Source organism: Lissotriton vulgaris, chromosome 1_2 (genome assembly GCF_964263255.1).
Source record: "Lissotriton vulgaris chromosome 1_2, aLisVul1.2, whole genome shotgun sequence".
In the NCBI taxonomy this organism is placed as follows: Eukaryota; Metazoa; Chordata; class Amphibia; order Caudata; family Salamandridae; genus Lissotriton; species Lissotriton vulgaris.
The window spans coordinates 39098237-39124251 of NC_141686.1; positions in this window are offsets into that span (position 1 = coordinate 39098237).

The following is a 26015-nucleotide window of genomic DNA, read 5'->3' on the forward strand; positions in this document are numbered from 1 at the left end:
TTCACTTTAAGTTTTGAAATAGGGGTGGGGTCCAAATCAGCAGGCCACCATGCAGATGACCAGATTGAGGGCTGTTTCCCCACCACCAATACCTCTGTTTTATCTGCATTTAACTTCAGGCAGCTATCCTGCATCCATGTCGCCAGGTCAACTAAACACGATTTGAAATTTGCTGCTGCCCTGTCGTCATCGTTTGCAAGTGCGATAACTAGTTGAGTGTCATCAGATTATGTCCGCGGCCCGCGATAACGTCAGCCAATAGACGGAGATATAAGTTAAAAAGGGTAAACATTCTTTACGACGCAGTGTTTACACCGCGCGTCCTTTACTACGCGGCCAATACAACGCAAGTCATTACTACAACTTGCACTGGAGGGCGCTCTTGGTAAAGGAATAGTTTGATTTTCTATTCCAACACCTTCCCTACTGTTACGTGGGCTGGAGTTGGAATAGAAAATTAAACTAATCCATAATCCAGCGCCCTCCAACGCAAGTCGTTGTCGTAAAGTACCGCAATCATTTTGATCGCGTTGTACTGACGTACATCCGTTAAAAAGAGTATGACTCAGTGCCGATCCCTGAGGCACGCCCCGCTGCAAGGGGATAATGTTATGGCTTCTGAATTACCTTGAAAGAGCGCTAACGGAGGAATTCTGCAATCCAGTCAAAAGCTCTTCCCTATATGCCGTTGTGACCACAGTCGTTCTAGTAGCACAGGGTGCTAGACTGTGTTGAACTTTGCTCTAAGATCCAGCATGATGAGAGCCCGTTTTCCTTTCATCAGCATAGCTTCTTCGATGCCAGAAGCAATGCAGATTCCATATTATACTGTGGCCTGAAAACCAATTGAGTCTCATGAAGGAGATTATTCTCTGTAATTAACTCCGTCAGTTGAGAATTGACATGCTTTTCAGCCAGTTTTGCCAAGAAAGGAAGCAAGGAGATAGGGTAAAATTGTTCTGGTTTAGAAGAATCACGAGATGTGTTTTTTGGGGAGAGGAATTACCATTGCATGTTTCCACTCATCTGGAAGTGAGCCGGCTTCAAACGACAGATTAAGCACAGAACATATTCTTGAAGCAAGGATATTAAGTTTCAAGATAGCCGGAGGCACTGGGTCTAGCGGGGAGCCAGATTTTATATTAGCCACTACGGAGCATAGGTTTTCCACTGAGATGCTCTTAATCTTAAACAAGCTCTCTGGGAGGGGATCGGAAATCCTAATTGAAGGAAGAGGGCCGTAATTCTTTGCTGTTAAAGGGAAAGATGCATATAGCAATACGATCTTATCAGAGAAAAAGTGGGCTATCTCATTACAACGACTCGCGCCCTGACAGTTAATACAGTGTCCAAGGATGAAAGAGATTTAACAATTTTGAAGATCTCGCAAGGAGCATTCTTAGCCTTGTCAATCTTTTGTCTCGTTCCGGCTTGTCTCCTTATGAGGTACCTTTTGGGTGGCCTGCCAATGTCTGGGGCATCCCGAGACCCAGGGCATGTCGTGATATTGAGTATCCTATGTTTACAGACTATCTGTATGCTTTGACTAAAGTCCTTCGTTCCATTTATCAATGGGATTCAGAAGTCTTGCAGCCCGTGCCGGAGGGTCCCCGACATCGTTTGGAGCCAGGACAGTGGGTTCTGGTCCGTAACTATCAGCGGAAATCCAGCCTGGATCCCCGTTGGTCTGAGCAACTTCAGATCTTATTGGCCACGCGGACGGCGGTGAAGGTGAATGGCAAGCGACATTGGATTCATGTATCACACATGAAGAAAATACCCCTCCCGCTTCCTTATGATCATCGAATCTAGGAAGGAGTTCTGATGCAGGAAAGTGAACGAGCCCCTCGCTTTGTCCCCTTTTTGGATGCCCAGGAAATTGGAGAAGGAGAAGGGGTACCGGGCTCGCAAGGGGCTCTGTCATTTGCACAAGTGATTGCCCCGGATTCTGTTGCCCCCGTAGTTGAACGAGAGGCTTGCAATACCCCTGCTGTAACAGATTCATCATCCTCTGTTTTGTTCCCTGATCAGGAAGTGCCTGGCCATGCTCAATACTACCTGCGGCCCAGAAAACAACACGGTACCCCAGGTGAAGATCGTAGGAGATAGGGAGAAACTTGAGCAATAGTTCAGACCTGTCTGTCTCACGAATGTCTGTTAGATGCACTTCTGGGGTACTGAGCGAGACACTGGACTGAACGCGTTGAGAGCCTTGAACATTTGCTTGCTCTGTTCAGAAAGAAAGACTGACTTTCTTGTGTAACAGGCCCAGGTTGTGTTTTCTTCAAGAGTTGTGTGAGGACATAACTCCAACGTGAGAAAATGTTTGGTTTCATTTGTGATGAATGATAGGAGCCTGACTGTGAGGCTCTAAATGGACACAGGAAAGAAGCAGGTTGGACTGCATTGCCCAAGTTTATTTTTGGACTTTTAGCTAGCATGTATCCCTTTGCCCGTTTTGTTCCCGAAGAGGAACGCCCTTTTGCGCCACGTTATTTTCCTGTAAATATGCCTGTCTTTTCTAGTTGGACTCAACGTGTTAAAATTGCATTTATAGGTCCTTAAAGCGACATTGCTAATCGTATTTATGGGAGAATTCATATATCTAGAATTTTGCCATCCCATGCATACTGTTTTAGGAACCACCTCGGGAACATGTGCTTTACACTTTGGCACCACATAAGGAACGGCACGTCAGATTTATACGAAAAATGTATTTGTTGAAATGCTTCATCAAACACATAGCGCTACCAATACTATGAATTGCTGGGTGTGTGGCCTTCTGCCTTCTGTTCTGCACAAGCACGATTCATTCTTATTTGGGAAGTTGCGAAGCATGGTTTAAATTACTTTCAATGATGTATATGCATTATACAGTAGACACTCAAAGATTTTCAGAAAAAGGCTATGAAGTGATTTTAGCATATATTGAAGTTCACCAAGGATTTGACCCAGATGGAAATAATGGAGAGGGATCATTAGATCCGAATGCATGTATGAATATGTACACCACACATGAAAACATCACTTGGTTGAGGAATGAAATTTTGGATTTTGCTGAGTTTAATTTCACCCAATACTTCCGCCACTTTCAAGAACTAAATGTTACAGATGATAGGGCCATTACAGTACCTATATTGAATAGTACCTCTGCATTCTGTGTTCAGGGAGCAGGATACATATCGGTAGGAGAGAGTTGATGTAAATACACCTATCGGTTACGTACCTTTAGCAGCCCTCCATTGTTAATCCCTCCTAATGTATATTTTGTCTGAGGAGAAAATGCCTATACTTGGCTTCCCCGAGGTTTGGCTGGACGGTGTTATCGTTCTTTTCTATACCCCCCCAGTTTATATAGCCCCTCCTAACTATCACAAGGATCACCGTTTAGATAAACAGAGCTTGCTGTTTATAAGAAATAGAAGAGAGATAGATACCACTGACATAGATCAGACAGATACTCCTGAACAGCATTTTATCGACATTGTAAAAGGAGTATTTCCTATTTGGGGACCCATAATCACCAGCAAAGAAGTATGCCGTTTGTCCAGAGTAGTTGAAAGAGTAATTAACACCACTGCAGGGATATTGACTAATTTGACTGTAGAGCTACAAGCCACGAGGCTCGTTTTGCTTCAAAACCGTATGGTTTTAGATGTTATCTTGGCAGATCGAGGAGGAGCATGCAGTGTGATCGGCAGTTACTGTTGTGTTTATATCCCTGACTCCACCCCCTCTGTTCAGTTAGCCATTCAGACGTTACATCGTTTGGCTTCTGAAATACATGCAGAGACTGGTACCTGGTCCCTCTCTGGTTCTGGGGTCTGTTATCTACTTGGGGATGGAAGATTTTGATGGTGCTGGCAGGTGTAGCCGGTATCATATTCACCTGTTGTCTTTGCATAGAATGTGGACCTGCATGTTGTTCTTAGTGCGCAACTAAACTTACTTCCTCTGTGGCTGGTCCCTCCCCAGCAGCGGTAAAGGCCCAGTTAGTACAGCAGGAGGTTAAGGATTTAATGCAGATTGATGAAGGAATATTTGAAGATTGAGCTGCCTTAGTTAGCTACAACATGCTAAAAGGGCCACTCTGAGGGATAAAAATTTGATTTCCCCTACATGAGGAGTATCGGACAAATATTATGTTAGCATGATGTCTCTATATATCCTCTTTGTTTGGTATATACATAATATAACTCGTATACGTGCTAACTGGAAGGAAAAGGTTTATTCTTCCCCTATGTTTCTAGTATTAACAGAGTCAGCCGAAAACCAAACAGACGCCATTTTCCTTCTGACTCGGACACAAGCTGTGATCACGTGTCACTCTCCAGTAGTTGTCAAGCCCCAGTTCACTTGAGTTACTGAAAGGAGCTGAAGGTAAACTGTTTTCTCTCTGTCCTGGGAACTCAAGGTCACATCTTGCTTTGGGTGCGATAAGCACATTCTAGGAGGCGCCGTGCCTACACTCCCGGGCACCAAGACGAAAGGGAGTCACCCCTCCTGACCTTCTCAGTAATAAATAGTAAAGCTTTGAACTATTCATGTGTGCCATATATGGACCTTCCTCGGGGCCCGAGGGCCAACTGGTGTTTTTCCTTTTACAGTGATTCTATGAGTTGAACTGAAATTATATAGCTGCGACCGGGAGGCTTGGAGACATGAAGACTGTTAAAGGTGAATATTGATATCACCGCCTATGGGTGCGAATTTTGGCATCTCATATCACTTCATTATACAGCATTTGCAGAAAAACGTATTCCTCTATTTCTAAAAAACAAGGATTCCCTCTATTTACCTTCCGAAGGCCAAGACGGTGTCTTACTGTTAAAAAAATCTTGAAATACATAATCCCTGACGTAAATCTGATAATCATTCGCCCTGAAGAAATCCTTCAGACGAAACGCGTTGGCTATTTATGTGTGAAGATTTGGAATAAAAACAAGAAAAGAGAAAATTCCATGGCTTATTGCTATTTTCATTACTGTTACTAAACATTGTGTGGTGTGCTGTACCATTGTGTTGAATTGTATATAGTGCCTTGGCACTGACTTTGGAGGCCTAGGGGTATATGGTCTCTGGTTTCTGGCACCCACAAACAAAACTAGACCTAGATATAGAGAATAGAGTGCAGTCAAGTCTCTTACCCTGTACCCCTTTCTTAGCATCTCTAATTGAAATTATATAGCCTTCTGTTTGAATGTAAGCCAGCAGTCTTCTCCGCGCACCTGATGGGTGAGGGTTGGAGAGGCTCCTCTATCGAGTATTTTGCTTAAATAAATGATTGAACCTTCTTCACTGCCAACTGACTGATTATATGGTAAATGAGATTGGGGCTATTGGTAGGTATAGCCCTATAGGTTATTGTTATGGTACTTCAGAGCCACCGAGGACCAAAAGGGCAGCCAAACCAGGGAGGGCGCCCAAGACCCAGATACGAGCGAGAACCCCACAGCAGGCCCCCAGGTAGGCAGTTAAAATTAGCTAAGAGAGCAATTCAGAATCAAGTACAAAACATACAGCATTCAAATTAGTTTAAAAAGATAAAAAAGATGAAAAAGGTTTTACCTTAGATTCAAGAAAACCATTAGTCAGCCTCTGGAACTAACTTACTGACGATGACAATCGTATAGGCTATTGTCTCTATTGAATTTTGATAATAAGACCGTTGCAAAGGTGCTCGCAACCCGCTGTCTCCTCCTGGAAACAATCATCTCTCTTCTTCAATCGGGCTTCGTTCCACGTCTATAATTTTGCATACACTCTTTTCTGTGTTAAACTGGATCTCTCCGGACACCCCTGCAGCTGTGGCCTTTCTCGATGCGGCAAAGGTCTTCGACTCCCTTGAGTGGTCCTTCTTACATGCTATCTCTCCAAAAACGGGGTCTTCATCACGGTTTTACATCCCTAATACAGCATCTATACTCTCAATCTACTGCTCGCATCAGCGCTAATGGTTCTCTTACGGCCTCCTTTATGCTGGTGAGGGGCATTTGCAAGGGTGTCCTCTCTCCCCAATACTATTTATTATAGCAATGGAACCCATAGTCTGCCATCTACAGAAAAAACATATCTGGCGTGGGTTACAGTGTTTCACATGCTCGCTGTTAGTATCACTTGCTGATGATATATTGCTACTTCTCAGACACACCCGGCTGCAAACCCTCACCTTGTTATTCGGAAGATATCACAATTTGGTCTCTTCTCTGGACTCTGCATTAAGTGGGGCAAATCTGAATTGTTCCCCCTGTCAAGCGCTACACAGCCCTTTCAGTGCAACTTCCCCCTGCAATGGCAGGAGGACACAGTTAAGTATTTCAGGATTTGTGTTCACAGTGATAAAGAACAAATCCTACGCCTCAATTATGGTCCAGCCGTCAGTACACGAACATCACAAGTTGAGCGGTGGATAAACTACTGCCATCGATGGCAGGCCGAATCACTATTATTAAAATGTCTGTCCTCCTGACATTTCTCTATCTGTTCCTCAATATCCCAAACCCCCTCAGCAACATCTTCTTAGCCACACTCAGGGGTCTGCTTCTACGTATTCTCTGGACCAGTCACATACCGTGAGTGAGTTGGCGTGCATTAGTTCTATCATATGTACTGGGTGGCTTCGGGGTGCCCCATTTCCAACTGTATTTTTTAATTGCACAGTGTCAAATACCGTACCATAGGTACCACAGAGAAGCTCACCTCAGGTATGAACCCCTCGACCGGGACTTGGCTGATGCTACTCTCCTGAATGTTCTTTTACTTGTGGGCCTTCCTCTTGAACCCAGGGATATACAACCGCTCTTCACCACATGTTGGACCTGGCGATGACTGCTGTGCTTGTTGGGTATTTGTATTCCTCTGCCCTCCCGCATGCTGATAACCACTGGCTTCACCCAATTACTCAATCGCTACACCCTCTGTATTGCTGGTGATTTGTTTCCGTATGGCCACTCCATTTCTTGGTTGGAAGATAACCACTTTACTGATGTTACACTACTCGACAGATTTTTACTACAGCACATTCAAAGTGCACTAAGGGCCCCGTATCCCTTTATCCCCTATTGCTCCTGATGACTTTACCTTCCTTACAATTATCATCAATGATGATTCCGGGGAGCATTTGGTCTCTCGGCTCCAGTGTGCCTGTCTTGATCTACTTCCTTCCATAAATGAACGCCTACCTGAGACATGGTAAGAAGATCTTTCACATACTATTCTGGATGCTGTCTGGTACTACAGTTGTTCACAGATTAAATTGGTATCTCCTAATCACAGGCACACACTGCTGCATTTCAATTTTTTAAGGCACACTTATATGACAAAACTAAAAACAAAACATGTGTGTGGAGGGTCAGGGGGAATATTTAGTGACCTGTCTGTTCGCTCCCCTACTATGAGATACAAAACACAAAAAAGAGCAGACCAGGTCAGAAAAAGGTGTGTAGCTGTACTGGCGAATGTGAAACAGTGGGTGCATGTGTGAACACGTGCTGTTGAAAACACTGGCTAGAGAATTCCCATCAGAACACCCTTATGGTGGAATTTGCGTCATGTGGGATATTGCTGATCATTCCATATCACAACCGACCATGTAGTGCCGATGTGGGAATGGATGTCAGTAATCTAGCCGTGATATCCATCATGAAGTCGTGTTACTAAAGTGCAGTGCTAAGGTGACAGTGATAAAATAAAATTGACTACACAGACGCTGTACAATATTCAAAAAGCGATCCATGTGTCAAGGTTAAAAACACGCCGAGTAGTAAGACTACCCCATGGCGCTGTGCAGGACGGTCGACATGTTTCAGCCTATGGGGCATTGCCCCGGCTTTCTTCAGGACCAACGACATAGAATGGCTACTGCACCTATGGGTGATGTGCAAGGTGAAAAACAACAATGAATGTACAAAAGGAAAGTTACATATCTACCAGGAACGTTCACATTAGAATGCCCACTGGAAGGAAAGAAGCATCTTCTTCCTAAAAAACAAAAAAGTTTGTTTTGCAAAAACACTATATTACACACATACATCCGCCTGAATACACAAAAGACCGTACAGACAAAAACACCTGCATGAATAATTTGCATTCAGCGTTATATAAAAGGCATAATAGCTCTGACACCCCGAGGCATTTCCTCACGGTGCTACTCACCCAGCTTTGTGTGGGTGAAGACCTCACCTCACCCGGCAACCGCTCGGGAGTATGAGGCCCCGCTCTACAGTGTAGAAAAAGGACACAGTAAGTACACAACTCTACAGTACCCTAGCCAATTGCTCTGCACATTAACCCAACTGACGTGTGATAGTCCCCCGACTGTCCAACCATGAACCAACCTACATTGAGATGCCCATAAGGCACGTAGAAAACACACAAGCTATATTGTTTTTCTCATGTCATAGCACGCAGAAAGAAAGCTATATTTACCCCTGAATGGTTACTTAATAACTCCTGAAAACCTGCCTTGAATCACAGTATATAACTATTAGTAGGAAGTCCTAATAAATACCCCAAGGATAGTACCAGAGGCAGTCCATAGTCAAGGGCTACTCGAGTACCAAGAAACATAAAACAGCAAAGTCCTATCTAAGCATCGGAGTCTAAATGCTTGTAGGGCCGTCCAAACTATTCAGCCCGAGTTTACCTAACTGAGCCCCTCAATAGGGGCTAACTAATTGCGAGAGAGGCCAACAGAAGACTCACCTGTCCGTCGGTGCCCCCGAATTTGGACCGAGCAGAAGTGGAGGTGTTGGTAAAATCGCATGACACCCTTTTGTAGCCATCGGTAATTGAATATTGAGGCAAACTAGGCGTTTGGATTCACCACACTGTGATCGGCAGCGCAAAGAGAAGACACCGCTCATTCGCACATGCGCAGTAGCACAGAACCCCAGCGAGAAGAAGTGCTGCTAGAGCTCATGTTATCACTTCTCGTTAACAAACAGAGAGGGTTTATGAAGGCTTACATTATAAGCGTCCGAACAGGTACAAGACACCTGAAACCCATGAGTGTCCTTTGTTTTTAGTATTGAGAGCAACTTTCAGTTGCGGGTCTTTGGATTGGTTGCAACGCATTATGGTTGCACCTGTAAAGCTCACCCAACTTAATTGTGTGTGCTTCCCTTCTGTCCACCTTGTCCAACCCCACCCTTCTCCGACACTTGATAACAACAACAACCACCTTAATTTACAAACACATTGATCCTTCATAAGGGTTTAGTCACGTTCCACCACATAGTGACTCTTTATGGTCTAACTATTAGCTTCCACTCCAGGGCACAACCCCCCCTTTTTTTACAATGAGCAGTTTCAGTAGAGATATCTTAGTGAAACCGTCCCAGTGTATACAAACATTTAGTGAATAGTTGGGGCGTTTCCACAATGTAAACAATCATTTGAACATTCTTCTTAAACTCTTGAGAAAGTTGCAAGTAGCTTTGAGTGCCATGGTGCATAGTTGTTTCCCGAATGAGGAGGGTAAGTCTGAGAGTCTATTACGCTCATTTGGATTTCAATTTAGTTTGTTTCGTCGGGCGCATGTCATAGGCACAGTGTCTCTTTACTGGACATGCGCGTGAATCTAGGGTGGACATTAGACCGAGACGAACACCATACTAAATATATGTGCTTACAATTTAGCAGGACACTCATGGGTTTCAGGTGTCTTGTACCTGTTCGGACGCTTATAATGTAAGCCTTCATAAACCCTCTCTGTTTGTTAACGAGAAGTGATAACATGAGCTCTAGCAGCACTTCTTCTCGCTGGGGTTCTGTGCTACTGCGCATGTGCGAAAGAGCGGTGTCTTCTCTTCGCGCTGCCGATCACAGTGTGGTGAATCCAAACGCCTAGTTTGTCTCACTCTTCAATTACCGATGGCTACAAAAGGGCGTCATGCGATTTTACCAACACCTCCACTTCTGCTCGGTCCAAATTCGGGGGCACCGACGGACAGGTGAGTCTTCTGTTGGCCTCTCTCGCAATTAGTTAGCCCCTATTGAGGGGCTCAGTTAGGTAAACTCGGGCTGAATAGTTTGGACGGCCCTACAAGCATTTAGACTCCGATGCTTAGATAGGACTTTGCTGTTTTATGTTTCTTGGTACTCGAGTAGCCCTTGACTATGGACAGCCTCTGGTACTATCCTTGGGGTATTTATTAGGACTTCCTACTAATAGTTATATACTGTGATTCAAGGCAGGTTTTCAGGAGTTATTAAGTAACAATTCAGGGGTAAATATAGCTTTCTTTCTGCGTGCTATGACATGAGAAAAACACTATAGCTTGTGTGTTTTCTACGTGCCTTATGGGCATCTCAATGTAGGTTGGTTCATGGTTGGACAGTCGGGGGACTATCACACGTCAGTTGGGTTATTGTGTAGAGCAATTGGCTAGGGTACTGTAGAGTTGTGTACTTACTGTGTCCTTTTTCTACACTGTAGAGCGGGGCCTCATACTCCCGAGCGGTTGCCGGGTGAGGTGAGGTCTTCACCCACACAAAGCTGGGTGAGTAGCACCGTGAGGAAATGCCTCGGGGTGTCAGAGCTATTATGCCTTTTATATAACGCTGAATGCAAATTATTCATGCAGGTGTTTTTGTCTGTACGGTCTTTTGTGTATTCAGGCGGATGTATGTGTGTAATATAGTGTTTTTGCAAAACAAACTTTTTTGTTTTTTAGGAAGAAGATGCTTCTTTCCTTCCAGTGGGCATTCTAATGTGAACGTTCCTGGTAGATATGTAACTTTCCTTTTGTACATTCATTGTTGTTTTTTACCTTGCACATCACCCATAGGTGCAGTAGCCATTCTATGTCGTTGGTCCTGAAGAAAGCCGGGGCAATGCCCCATAGGCTGAAACATGTCGACCGTCCTGCACAGCGCCATGGGGTAGTCTTACTACTCGGCGTGTTTTTAACCTTGACACATGGATCGCGGTTTGAATATTGTACAGCGTCTGTGTAGTCAATTTTATTTTATCACTGTTCCCTTAGCACTGCACTTTAGTAACACCACTTCATGATGGATATCACGGCTAGATTACTGACATCCATTCCCACATCGGCACTACATGGTCGGTTGTGATATGGAATGATCAGCAATATCCCACACGACGCAAATTCCACCATAAGGGTGGTCTGATGGGAATTCTCTAGCCAGTGTTTTCAACAGCATGTGATCACACATGCACCCACTGTTTCACATTCGCCAGTACAGCTACACACCTTTTTCTGACCTGGTCTGCTCTTTTTTGTGTTTTACACTTATATGACACCCTGTCTCTTGGCCCAGATTGACCCTTCTCGGTCATAGACCTGCTCCAAATGTAACGCTATGGATGCAGACTTTATGCATCTCACCTGGACGTGCCCTTTCTTAAGACACTTTAGATGGGCATTTTCTCCAAAATCTCATAGATGACTGAGTTAACACTGGTCACTGACCCTCTGTGGGCTCTCCTAGATTACGTGTGTGATGCCTTGTAGAGAGCGGGTTGATTTGTGGAGATTGATCTTCTCCTTGCAAAGCGTGAGGTTGCAATATGTTAGGTAGGTGGGAGAGGTCCTACTTCTGCACAGTGGCTTAAAAGCCTAATTTTTTGTGACACAGTAGCGAATTGTATGCACAGTTGCAACCGCCAGTGTCCTGCCTCCCCAACATGTGCCTGCCTTTGTGCTCTTACACCACACTGACCAGACATCTCAGAACTGACTGTGCGTGCTGTAAGATCCACAGTTCGCACTTATAGCACATGTATTTTCACTCAAGCAGTACGCTGCATCACACATTCATTGAACCTCTGACACATTGCAGCTGCTATTGTGCACCACTCACATGTACCCCTGCAGGGTTTCCAAATTTTGGAGTATAACCAGCTGGACCCTGACCATCCTACATACTCTGTTCTGCTAGTGCTTCATTTCCTTCTTAATACTATGATGTCCACATTTGCCATATATGGCTTCGTTAACTGTGGTGCATTGTATTGTTAATTGAAAAATTATAAAGAAAAATAAAAAAAGAAAGAAAAGAATAGAGTGCGAAAAACATAGACATTCTGAGGTGGAGGACGAACATGCTGCAATAACGAAGCATCTTGAACGCATTGAACGCATATTGAAGACCACAACCTCCAAGAATAAAGATTAGAACCCAGATCCCTCCGTAATAACTTTTGCATAGTTGGCATCCCGGAGTTCACGAACTTAGGTCGCAAGGACTTCTTTGTAGAACAACTCCTGATTGAGCTTTTTGATAAACAATCTTTTACAAGCACCTTTGTAATTGAAAGAGTGCACTGCACATTAGGACCTTGCCCAAAGCCGGATGCGCCCCGTGGCAAATTATCACCAGACTTCTCAATTTTACAGATCGTGACACAGCGTGGCATTTGGCCTGGGATAGGGGCCAGCTGCAATATCAAGGCTCTATAATATCATTTTACCCAGATTACACACTGATGGCTCAAGAGGCCCGGCGTAAATTTACTGATATTAAGCGATCTATCCAGAAACTTGGCCTGACATATGGGATGCTTTACCTAGGTTGCCTCAACATGGTATTAAATGGTCAGCATCACATCTTCAACACTCCAACAGGACGCTGTGCAATTCTGCAAGAATTATACATCTGGTATTCTTTGGGCATATGCATGAGAAGATTATTTACAATTCTTATGTAAAGGGTCTCCCATCTTATTAGCACTGCGCTACACTGACTGCTTTGCTCAGTCTACTACCCCTCTGTGTGGGTGATGGCTCTCTGCGATTTGCATGATGTAATTTACTTGTACATTTGCCATATGAATGCCCGGGCTTGCTCCCCATGGTGTTGCCACCCCTCCTTGGTGTATACCAACATGTTTGGTTTATTACTTTTCGATAGGGTTATGGGGGTTCTCCAGTTGTCCTTATGGCTGGAGTTAACTATTTTTTGGTGTGTTTGATCAGCACTACTGCTTTACTTTTGTGGTACAGTTCGAACTCTATTGATGAAGAGACAGAGTTGAATCCCTCTTTTTTCAGCACATTACTTCTTTTTCGAGTATTAGAAATACGACACTGCAACTCTCATGCATGACGTGGAGCATTACTGGGTGAAATAACTCTAGGAAAGGCAGATGGATGCTGGCTGACTTGTGCGCCTTGAAATTCAAGTTGCCTTCCTCCAGGAAACACCCTTGGTCCCCAGGTCGGACTGCAAATATGCTGCTACCTGGGGCCCCCACCAATATTTTTCCTTCAATCGCTCCTACTCGTGCGGCGTATATATGGCGCACAGATCGGTCCCCTTCCACTTGCTCAAGCTCACAACTGACCCCACTGGCCACTGTCTTATTGTGTTTGGAGAGCTGCTAGGCCGACCAGTATTTTTCAGTAACGTATATGCCCCAAACACTGACTCCCCAGACTTCTTCTTGGATTTATCCGCAATGCTAAGTCTTTATCAGGCTGATCATTTTATAATGGGAGGGGATTTTAACCTCACTTGTCAACCTGCTTTGGATTCCACTGGCTATCCGCTCATTACCAAACCCACGTCACGGCAGACGCTACTAGATATGCTTGAATTGGTTCATCTAAGTGATAGATGGTGCAATAAATATCCCTATCAGCGAGATTATATATTTCGGCCTGCACAATGTGTGGACCCGCATTCACCACTGGTACTGGTCCCACACGTTTTTTTTGGCTTCAGACAATTGTCCATTTTCCCTGCACATTGTCGGATCATGCCCCAGTGGTAATCACACCAGCAATTTCAAGCATACTCCATTGGCCCACCATTGGCATTTCCCCACTGATGCATGGATGGACACGTCAATCCGGTCAGAAGTGCATGACGCCATTGTTGAATACTTTTCCATTAATGCTGTAACTGTAGAGAAACACTCTAGTTTGGAATGCCTTTAGGCCTACATTATGGGAATCTGTATTTCCAAACACTCTGGGATTCTCTGTAGCATATGGCAAGACCTCACCAAGGTGGAGAATGCACTTCGCTCCTTGGATACTGCTGACACTGATGTAACACCCGAGACAGGTCCACTCTTCTGCAAGAGTTCCATGAACTCACGATGTATGAGATTAATTACTTTGGGAAATATGCTAAAATAGGGTGAGCACCCCGGCAGGGCGTGGGCTCTCTTACTCAACCCCCCTACCAATCTACCTATGTGACCAAATTGGTGCACCCGGATGGTGATGCCATATTAGCGGATTTCATGCACTATTACAAAACACTTTACACTATCTGACTCGGGGGAGACGCGAATGCGTTGGTTGCTTATTTATCTAACGTTGCCATGGTCTGGATGGAGGCAAGCCATCAACAATTTTTGGCCTCCCCCATTACATGTGAGGAAATCTTGCAGGATATAGAAGCTCTGGAAGGTGCTAAAGCCCCGGGAATGGATGGGTTCACAGAAGACTTCTACAAAGCATACAAACACCTACTAGCTAATCATCTTTTGGAGGAATACAATGAATTGCTCAAGCATGGCGCCCTCCCACCCACGATGCTGGAAGCCGTAATCACTCTCTTGCTCAAACTAAACAAACCCCCAACTCTTTGTTCATCCTATAGACCCCTCTCCCTTATTAATCACAATAACAAAATTCTGGCCAAGATACTGGCTACTCGTCTTTCTTTACTTATGGACCGCATGATCTCCCTGATCCTGACGCAATTGCGTTCTATCCTGCATTGTTTTACTTCCATTCACTTGAGTCCCCATTTTGGGACACTCAACCAAATCTCCCTCTCCGTTCCATCATTGATAGTACGATTGGATTTGATTCCCTGGAGTGGCCCTTCCTCCAAGCTACCCTGATGAAGCTGGGCATCCCTAACAGCTTTCACTCCTTGATTAGTTTACTTTATCACGAACCGGTGGCGTGACTATGAATTCATGGTACACTCAAGGAACCATTCCCCCCTTCATGCGGCACCCGGCAACGATGCCCCCTGTCCCCTCTATTGCTAATACTCGCCATGGACCCTTTAGTTCGCTCTCTACAGGAGAGGCATCTACACAGGGGCCTCAGGTATCCAGAGGGGCCGCTATTGGCCTCCCTTTAGGCCAATGATATCATGCTTTATGTTCCCGATCCTGCAGTTAACTTATCTCCACTCATTCGAGAGGTGCAACGGTTTGGCAATTTTTTGTGCCTCCAAATTAATTAGAGCAAATGTTCCTGCTTACAGATGTCACAGTAACTTGTGGCTTAGACTTCCCCTCACAATGGCGCCCAGACTGTTGAATATTTAGGCATCCAAATCCACTGAAACCACGCCGAAGCGATACAGTGTACTATGGCCCTGCTCTGAGTAAACTCTAAGTGAGGTGGAATGGCGGACAAAACTCCTGCTGGGAATTGGGGGAGAATAGTCCACTATTTGACCTCACTGTAGGGTGCAAGACCTGAACACCATACACATGCTTGCCTCTACCACTTGGGCCTGTAACAGACTGCTCCGATATCTGGGAGGCGACACCCTTTATTCCTCACATCTTTCTTTATCGAATAATCCCTGACTCCCACAGCTGGTACAGCACGATTGTGCACACCTGACTTGGAGACACTGGGTGATTTGTCGGAAGACAGTACTCTTAAATACGTCCCTGCACCAGTCCAGAGGTGGGGATTTACCACCATGGAGACCTTCATAATTCACCGTTTGCACAACGCACTTTGTGCTGCGCTGCCCACATACCCATCTGATTTTCCTCCACTTTCCCTTGTGATTGCTGATCCTGATTGGGGTCACCAAGGGGCACATGCATCAAGGTAGGCTTTTGCGATTCCTTAATTGTGAATATTAAGGAATCGCAAGTAAGGAGCAGCAAAAGCCTATGCATGTAGAAATCGCTAAGAAAATAGCGATTTCTAAACATTGTTTAATTGCGACTCGCAAATTGCGACTCGCAATTAAGGAATGTTTTCTCATTCATTCCTTTGGGCCTAGAGTGTGTGTAAAATGGAACTTTGAAAAAAATGCACCTTAGTGCATTTTTCAAACTTTTGCAAATTACCATCAAGTACAAATTGATGGCAATTTGCGGCTCTTATTAGCGAAATCGCATTTTTTTTTACTTTATTGCATTGCCTTTAAGGAATCTCAATTGACAATCGCAATTTAAGTAATCACAATTTAAAGATCACTTAAATTGCGATTTTTGCATTTGGAATGATGCAACCTGAATGCAAAAATGCCGGTTGCAAAGGGGCAGATTATGAGAATCTGCCCGTTTGCGACCGGTTTTACTTTTGATGCATGCGGCCCTTAGTCTCTAAACTATATCACACAACTGTGCAGCCAAAGCCCACTGGGCTGGAGAAGTCGAGAGCTGCATGGGTGCGTGATTTAGGGATCCCAATAAGAAATTGTATTATTGCTGTTCAGAGACCAAATACATTGTGTGCAATCATCGTCATAAGATATTGCCCTAAAAGTACCTGCACAGGGCCTAAACCACCCCGAATGCCCTTGTTAAGTTTGATCCTACCAGAGCCCACTGCTGCCCTAAATGTAGCGCAGATCATGTTGATTATTTACACCTGACGTGGACATGTGGGCTGCTGGCAGTTGTCTGGAGTGACGTCTACTTTACCCTATTCCTAATGAAGGTATAGAGACAAAATATCGACTCCAAAATATCGACTGGACATAATATCGAGTTTTAAATATAGACTGGACAAAATATCGACTGGACATAATATCGACTACAAAAATATCGTTTTTCAGGTAAGTGAAGTAATATCGACTGTATAAAATATAGATAGCAAAAATATCGATTTTTTAATAATATATAATATTTTATAGTGTATTTTTATGTAATAATATGTGTGAATAGTGTGTATTAATGTTATAAAATATTTTATTACATGAATTTTGTTTTGATAATAATTGCGTAATGTAATTCTGTAGCGGGTTGTGGGTTTATAGGGGAATAGGGTGGGAAGTAATTTAATAATAATTAATTAATTAATATATGTTGTTAATATTTTTAATTAATAATTAATTGATAATTAATTAATATTAATTAGTTAATTAATTAATATAATTTTGAATATATTTTGTATTAGTAAATAATTGTTAATTAATTAATTGTAATTAGTTAATTACATTAATTAGAGTACATTTTTTATATATATAATTTTGTGTTATTTTTAAGTAATTAATTTTGAAAAAATAATATTAATTATTACAATAATTACACCCAATGTTCTAATATATTTACTTTATTGTTATTGTTAATTAATAATTAATTGGTAATTAAATAATATTGATAAATTTTGGGTAAAGGAGCATTTTTAGGGTTCAGGGTCAGTTTTCAGTTCATGGGTAAAGGGGTATTTTTAGGGTTCAGGGTCAGTTTTCAGTTCATGGGTAAAGGGGTATTTTTTAGGGTTCAGGGTCAGTTTTCAGTTCATGGGTAAAGGGGTATTTTTAGGGTTCAGGGTCAGTTTTCAGTTCATGGGTAAAGGGGTATTTTTAGGGTTCAGGGTCAGTTTTCAGGTCATGGGTAAAGGGGTATTTTTAGGGTTCAGGTCAGTTTTCAGTTCATGGGTAAAGGGGTATTTTTAGGGTTCAGGGTCAGTTTTCAGTTCATGGGTAAAGGGGTATTTTTAGGGTTCAGGGTCAGTTTTCAGTTCATGGGTAAAGGGGTATTTTTAGGGTTCAGGGTCAGTTTTCAGTTTTTGGGTAAAGGGGTAGTTTTTAGGGTTCAGGGTCAGTTTTCAGTTTTTGGGTAAAGGGGCATTTTTAGGGTTCAGGGTCAGTTTTCAGTTTTTGGGTAAAGGGGTATTTTTAGGGTTCAGGGTCAGTTTTGGGTTTTTGGGTAAAGGGGTATTTTTAGGGTTCAGGGTCAGTTTTGGGTTTTTGGGTAAAGGGGTATTTTTAGGGTTCAGGGTCAACAAATAAGATTTAAAAAAATTATTTTTATTATTTTCTTTTATTATTTTATTATTATAATTTAATTTAAGTCGTTTTAAGTATATTTTAGTAATTAAAATTTAATATTAATTTAATTTAACACTGTTTTTAATAAAGTCGATATTTTTTACATCTATATTTTTGTTAACGATATTTTGTACTCGATATTTTTGTACTTACCTGTTTGTAGATACAAACTCGATATTTTGACTGTCGATATTTTGTCCACGATATTTTGGCAAGTCGATATTTTGTCAGTCGATATTATTTCAGTGATCCCCTAATGAATAATCAAACCTGTTCACCTGACCCGCTATTGGCCTTATTGGGGTATGTTAAACCACTGCCATTGGAAATACAGCGCTCCACTGCCATTGCGTTGCTACTTTCTACTTGTAAATCTCATTACATTGGGGAACTTCTGCTTCTCCCACAAAGGCGCTATGGCTAAAAGATTTATCCTATTATGACACCACTTCTGAGCTTTATGCCTCTCTGCAGCCAATCACTTCTAGGCCCAAGGATATTTAGCAACCATTCAGGAATTATTTATTATCTATTGCAGAAGACTCCGACGACGACTAAGCTAACCAACTTAGACTCTCTAATGGAGAAATTCCATTTTATATATGGTGTTGTGAAATGTATCCCCAGAAGTATTATCATGTTACTGCATGTTTTATATAGGATTCTGAGTCAAATGTGCATTATGTCTCTATTTCGTTTTTTTCTCCTTTCCTTTTCCTCCACAGATATTACCAGTTTTCTTGACCTAATGTACCACTTATGTCAATGACTAAACAGAATTGTTGATTTTGTAGATGCTGATATTGAAAGTTTATAAATTAAACTTAAAAAAAAATGATATTTGTGTTAAAGAGTGTGAGGCTGAGGGATGAACCCTGGGGGACACCACTGGTGATCTTCTTGGGTTCAGAGGTGAAATGTGAGAGGTGGATCCTCTGGATTCTTCCGGTGAGGAAGGAAGTGATCCATCTGAGCCAGTGCTTAATTTGTAAAATATGAAGTCCAGGTGCTCAAATGTTTTTGGGAGGCCACACCTGCTGTTCCCCAGCTCCACCCACTTCCTCCAGTGGCTCCACCCACTTCCTCTAGTGGCTCCACCCACTTCCTCAAGTGGCTCCACCCATTTCCTATATTGGCTCCACCCACATCCTCAACTGGTACTGCTGAAAGTCAGATGTAATGCCCAATCTGCATTTCAGCAAGGGAGCCTTCCTTCAAGTAAGGTTTCGATAGGACGTTCCCTTGCCTAGTAAGCATTTTGAAAAAGAGTAAATCAAAAGCGCATTTAAAGCTTAATTTTGGAATAAAATTGCTAAAATGACTAATGCATTGAATAGGGACACATGAAATATTCCAGGGCTCTATGTGTAAATTTGGGGAAAGGACAATACTGGGCTATGCCATTTTTGAGAGTATAATTGTGCGTCATGAGTTCAAAGATACAACTTTTACATAACACTGAAGTGAGAGGGTTTTGAAAAATCCAATCATCACACTTAAGAACAAGAACAACCCGTCTATGGCCAAAAGGCATGTCAACAATGCAAGGATCACAATGGCCGCCAGACACAATTTATCTAACAAGACTTTATATAAAAAATCTTGGTCTGTGATGTTTGCTGAGTTGGCTGAAAAAAGCATAGACTCGCAAACAAAGACACACAGAAGGAAAACTGTACATGTGCATGCACATGCGCATACACATATATATATTACATTTGTGGATAGTACAGGACGCACGCAGAGTGCAAAAACCTAACAATACAAAGGTGTTGCACATACTCAGTGGCAAAGACCAAGGATAGAAATTAAAATGAAGCAGAGCAACTGAGACTTACATAGAATCAAAATATGTGCCCTTCACATACAAACACACAAAAACCTAAACCATTCCGTACTTAGCATTACCCCTCCTCCTCCCTCACTGTCCCAAATACACACACACAGAGACCCACTCTATGCTAAAGGCAGAGAGAACAAATTAGACATTAAAATATGTAGAATATGCCAGCACATGTGTGGAGTACAATAACAAAACAATGTACTTTGCTTACAAGAGAGTGCAGTGTCTCCTGCCTTTTGCTATATAGTGCAAATAATGGCTCAGCACTTGTTCCCTGAATTCTCTCTAATACCATCTATCTACATAATCATGGTGGGTGGGTGGATGTAGGTTATAAAAAACAAAGGCCTTTGTTTTTTGGTCTGCTCTTGTTTCTCAAGTGTTAATTTATACCGCATTTTGAGTGAATCTCTAGTACACAACCTTTATGATATGTTTTTTGACAATATGTATTGTTATTGATTGTTTGGAGTGTACTGTCTTTTATAATTAGTTTTGAAAACATCTCATATAGACCAAGAGAGCAGTTCCCTTCTTTTTGTTTCCCTCTCTTCCACTTCCGAAACTGGTACATTCGTTAACCCAGTTACCTGGAGTGGCTGGTATGAATGCATGTATGTAAATTGAATGAGTGTGACATGCCTGACTGAGTGTTGATGTGTTTATATTTCTATTGTGCTGTGTCCAAGTGTGTTTTTTATAAATGTATAATATTGTGAACGAAAGGATCTATTTGTTATATTTCTCAAATTATCTCGAATAAACAGCTATTAAGTAGCCTAACCCAGTTTGGAATAGTTTTTCTGCTCTGGTTGTCAATTGTTGCTTTGAGATTTAATTATCAGTTTTGGCATATCTTTTGTTATTTAGTTGAAGATGAGACAGCGCCTAGACATCTACTCCATCCCTACACATGGGTCCACCAGTTCCCTTTCACTGTACCAAAATCAAGACACCATCTTTGCGAGAGTGTGGGTTGGCTAAAGATAGCCTTTTGTAACAATGGTAATGCTGGCACTCCATCATTTCCATGTCAAAATAGTATCTGAATTTAATAGATTCCTTTCCTTCCTCTGACACGAGGGAAGCAAGTTAGCAGCAGTCAGTTGCTGTTAAAGAAATAACTGCTTGCTGCACAGGTGCTCTGCATTTCTGCCAGTGTAAGTAGTTGCTTAATGTGGGCAATAACTAGGCCAGTGATGCATGTGGCTGATACTGTAGTACTTAAATGTGCTTGTGGACACTTTCTAATGAGAGCTGTTAGAGGTGCCACACATCATCTTATCTTTGCTGTGGAATGCAACCCCATGACTTACATTGCAAGCAGGGACATCAAACCATAAATTTGCCTTTGTTGGATTGACATGTCTCATATAACCCCGAGGCACTGCTGGCAATGTGTGCTTGCATGAAAGAGAGCAGAAGATAGGGTGAGAGAGACAAGGGCTTGTTTTCAGTTGCCCTTCTATTGCTCTTCTGTGTCCTTACATGGGCTTCAAAGGAGGGCATGGCCCGTATGCTGCTTGGATTAGATAGCCATGCTTGTTGTTATCCTCTCTTGTTGAGTGAGTTGAGTGTGGCCCAACATTTGCGACATCAAAAATGTTCCACACTTGCTACAGTGTCAATGCTAGTGTGTGCCCTCACCTGTTTCTCTACAATGACAGCAGTGCTCACTGATCTCCTATGCAAGCTTATGTACTAATGGTCACAAGCAAAGAAGGGGCTGCTTACACATACTATGGCATGAGCTATGAATGTGCAGCTATAACATACATGATGATTACTGCCCCTGAGGCACAAAGCCCCGTTCTTCAATCAGGTGATGCTTTCTACCAACTACAGTGCTAAATTTGAGGCAGTGGTTTCTGATGCTCAACAATGGCACTTGATTCTCAACACAGACACTAATGACAGTCCACCACATGACAGATCTGTCTGTCTAGTTTTGAGATGAGCACAGCGACCGTGTTTAATATGTCAATATACATTAAAAATGAATACCTGACGCCCATGCCATCCTTCTTGCTTTGGATGGCCAGCAATAGTCTGAATTGTCACGATTGTAGGAGTAAGATGGTAAGTATTTGTGTTGGTACTATCATTGGCAGCGCTGACAGGGGCAATGGGTGGTGCAGGCTGCAGTGGCCTCCTGAGATGGGCATTGACACTTACATTTTTTTCAAATTGAGCACTGTATGAACATATTTTCCTGAAAGAGGATCCTATTTGTCATTCTTATGGCATAGCATATCATTGACCTGAAATCTATAATCAGGGTGCTTTAGTTTCTTTAAACAAGTGTTCTTTCCTGCAGTTTTAGGTGACCTGTGATTAGTTTGAGTGGAACTATCTAAGCATCCAACCAGCTAGAATAATCCTGTATATCTTTAATTGGTTTCATATCATCATATTAAACTGACAAAAAAGACAAGGGGTGTGACACAAAGGTGATATATTCTATGATGATACCATGCGAACTTTTTTCTGTTCTCCGGATACAAGCTATTAAGAGAACACATAATAAATATGTTTTGCAGGCTCACATTCGACACCTTGACTGATTTACTGATTGTGAATGATACCCTATTCCAGAAATCAGTTTTAGGGCTTCATATCATATTACACAACATTGGTTATGGCTAGAGCATTCATCATAAATGCTTAGGGTTTTGTTAGAATGTGCATGCCAGTTTTTTATAGCTTGCCCATAACAATGAGACTGTTGTCTGATGGTTGGTGCTTTCCCATTGGTAGGCACAACTCAAGTTGTGTTACCTTCCACTTACCTGCATGTTGTTGTGTTCATGTGTTTAGTATGCATATAGTTTGTTTTTGTTAAATGGCTGCGGGTTTTTTTCTCATACGCTGTTTATGCAGGGAGTATTTTGTGTGACTTTCAAACAAACTCTGTAAGTATTGTTAGTTTCTGTGTGCATGCTACTGTCTTGTTGTCCAAATGTGTCTGACATCTAACTTTTGAGGTGAAAATTGCTGTCAGCTGTGGTGTAAAAAATATGTGTAATGTAAAATCTTATCTCTTTGTAGTCAGATTTTAACCAGACCTCCTGCAGCACCATACGTTTGGTATGCTGCTGCAGACATAAGAATGTTTATTAAAAAGTGACACTGCATCCTGCAGTTAGATTCATGATACATAAACTACTTAACATAAAATCTCCTTGAGATTATCTATTCTGTACATATATATATGTATATATATATATATTACCTACTGGCAGTCGCCAGTAGGTATATATAGTTAGGACCTAGTTACCCTAGGAAATTCCGAACATTCTATTGAGAATAACTTTGGCGCCGATTGAGGGATCTGCCTGTAATTTTCATGCAAAATGGTAGGGACAGGTATGCAGTAGTGCCTTTTCTTTATTTGGTGAAAACCCCTCCAGTAGTTGTTGAGAAAATTGAATTAGAGCAAATTATATATCTATATGCGCTCAACATTCTATTGGGAATAACTTTGGGGAATCTGCGTGTAATTTTCTAGAATTTTGGCCAGCTCCGCTCCGCTCCTTCCCTGAAAGTGTCGGGGGGATTCGTCAAGAGGGGGCCGAAAGGGGGGTCCCAAAACGTGTTTTCCCCATGTTAATTTCCATAGGGACCTTTAGACACGGCTACAGCCCGAACGGCTGAATGGAATTACACCAAACTTGGCAAAATGGTAGGGACTGGTATGCACATGTGCCTTTGCTATGTTTAGTGAAAATCTCTCCAGTAGTTCTTGAGAAAATTGAATTTGAAATTTTTCAAATGGCATTTTCGATGGGACCTTTAGACACGGCTACAGCCCGAACGGCTGAACGGAATTACACCAAACTTGGCAAAATGGTAGGGACAGGTATGCGGTAGTGCCTTTTCTATATTTGGTGAAAATCCCTCCAGTAGTTGTTGAGAAAATTGAATTTGAGCAAATTATATATCTATATGCGCTCACCGTACGCGCACCGTACGCGTACGGCACGCGTACGTGCGCGTACCCTTACGTGCGCGAGCGAGTTTCTGATTGGCTGGCAGTCGACTGTCAACATTCCAAACTGTCTTAACCAGGAAGTATTGGCCACCATCTTGTTTTTCAGGAGAACTGAGGCACAAGAGAGCCCAAAACAAGAGTGGAAAACGCAAAAAAGGGGCAGGGTAGAGACTCCCCAACCCTCTAGCCCTTCTCAGGGGTCCCAGAAGGACCTCCAAGGGCAAAAAAATTTCAAAAATTCAAAAAGATCGAGGGGTACACACACCGTATGCGTACAGTACGCGTACCGTGCGCGTACCCTGCGATTTAAAAAAATAAATAAATAAATGAGATGTCATCAGTGATGTCATCAGTGATGTCACTGACCATGTCATAAATGATGTAATATGTGACATCATCAGCAGTGGATTGCGGGTGCGCGAAAAATAGTTAGTACAACTAACTATATAGGAGCAATTTCAATAGTTTTTTAAATGCTAATTCCTAACTATATAAGGCCTGAAACCTATGTTTTTTTAAGTGAATTTGCAAGGTTTTTAAAATGCTAATTCCTAACTATATAAGGCCTGAAACCTATGGGTTTTTTAAGTGAATATATATATATATATCTATCTATTCTAAAAAATCATGATCATTTTTTTCTTCATTTTCCAGTAGAAAATCTACTGCATCTACACATTGCACAAGTTCATTGTTTATTGTATTGTTGTAGAAATCCTGGTCAACTTCCGTCTCCTTTTGTGTTTCTGTTTAAATTTTCAAGTTATTTTCTTGTCCTTCCATTTTGAATTCTGAAAAATGAATTTTTAAAAAATATATCAGTACAGATAGGGCACTTTTGGGTTTCAGTACAGACAGGCAGTTTGGTTATTTAAACAGTGTTTTTTTCTTTGGGCAGTGTATGGTATCAAATTGGAAGTAGAAATATGAAGAAAATTATCAAATAAACTCTTAGTCAATTCTTAATTATACTAGAGAAGTCTAACTCTATCCTTAAGTCAGGGCCGGCGCTAGGCATGGGCAGCGTGGGCTGCCGCTCAGGGCCTCGCACTCAGCCCACCAGCATGGGGCCACGCACTGGTGATGTGTCCTTTTGTTTTCCTGGAGATCTATCACAAAGAAAGGTGTCGCCTGCAATTAAGGTTTATTGGAGGGGGCTCCCTCCTTCGGCCTCTCATGGATGGTGTCAGGAGGTATAGGGGAGGGAGAAGGAGACGCTCCCTCAATTGCAAGGAGACCATTCACAGACACTGTGGGGGGCCCATTGTCCAGCATTTTGGCGCACCCTCAGTTTTAACTTTTAGACCACAATCAATTCTCACACCTATGAAGGTGTGAGAAATGCGTGTGGATTAAAAGTTAAAACTGTGGGGGCGTCAAAATGCTGGACAATGGGGCCCCCACAGTGTCTGTGAATGTTCTCCTTGCAAGGGGCCACTTATGTAAATTGGAGGGGGCCTCGCGCACGTTCCCTTTTAGCCCAGGGCCTCGCAAATCCTTGGACTGGCCCTGCCATAACTAAAACAGAGAAGTCTATTTTATTCTATAAGTATTACAGAGTGATAGAATATAACTGTCAGAAAATGTTTTTCTAATTAGCTTTCAGTACAGAACATACTTCAGTTTTAAAAATAATATCTTACCTTTTAAATATAACTTGAAGTTATCAGTTGATTTTTAGTTGTTATGCACTTCACGAAGTAGTAGTCAAAATGGCTGTGTTTCTCTCTCTTTGTTTATATATATTCAGGTACATAACCAATCAAATGTCATGATATAATAGTAGAAATTGAAAGTAATATTTTAATTGGTTGTCATTTCTAACACTTCCGATATGTTTTGTGAAGTAATTTACCTCAGGGATTTTAGAGAGTTCTACATGCTAAATGGCTAAATGGTATTCCAACGAAATTTGTGAAAATTGTAGGGATTGGTATGTAGTATGAGCTAATGTTTAATTGGTGAAAGTGTCTCCAGTGGTTTTTCTGTAAATTACTTTCCCACCTTTTTTGAGCGAGTGCTTGTCAGTGCGTTTCCCGGTACGCGAACCTGCAGCATTACGGGAGTCCTCCATTTTGTGTTTCGGTAGAATTGAGATACAAGATGGAGGGTAAATAATGTTCAGAATGGGTAGATTGGGGTACTTTAGACGTATCCTGTCTCCCTAAGTTTTCTGAGGGTGGCTGAGGAGGCTCATATATGTCAAGAAAAAAAAATTGA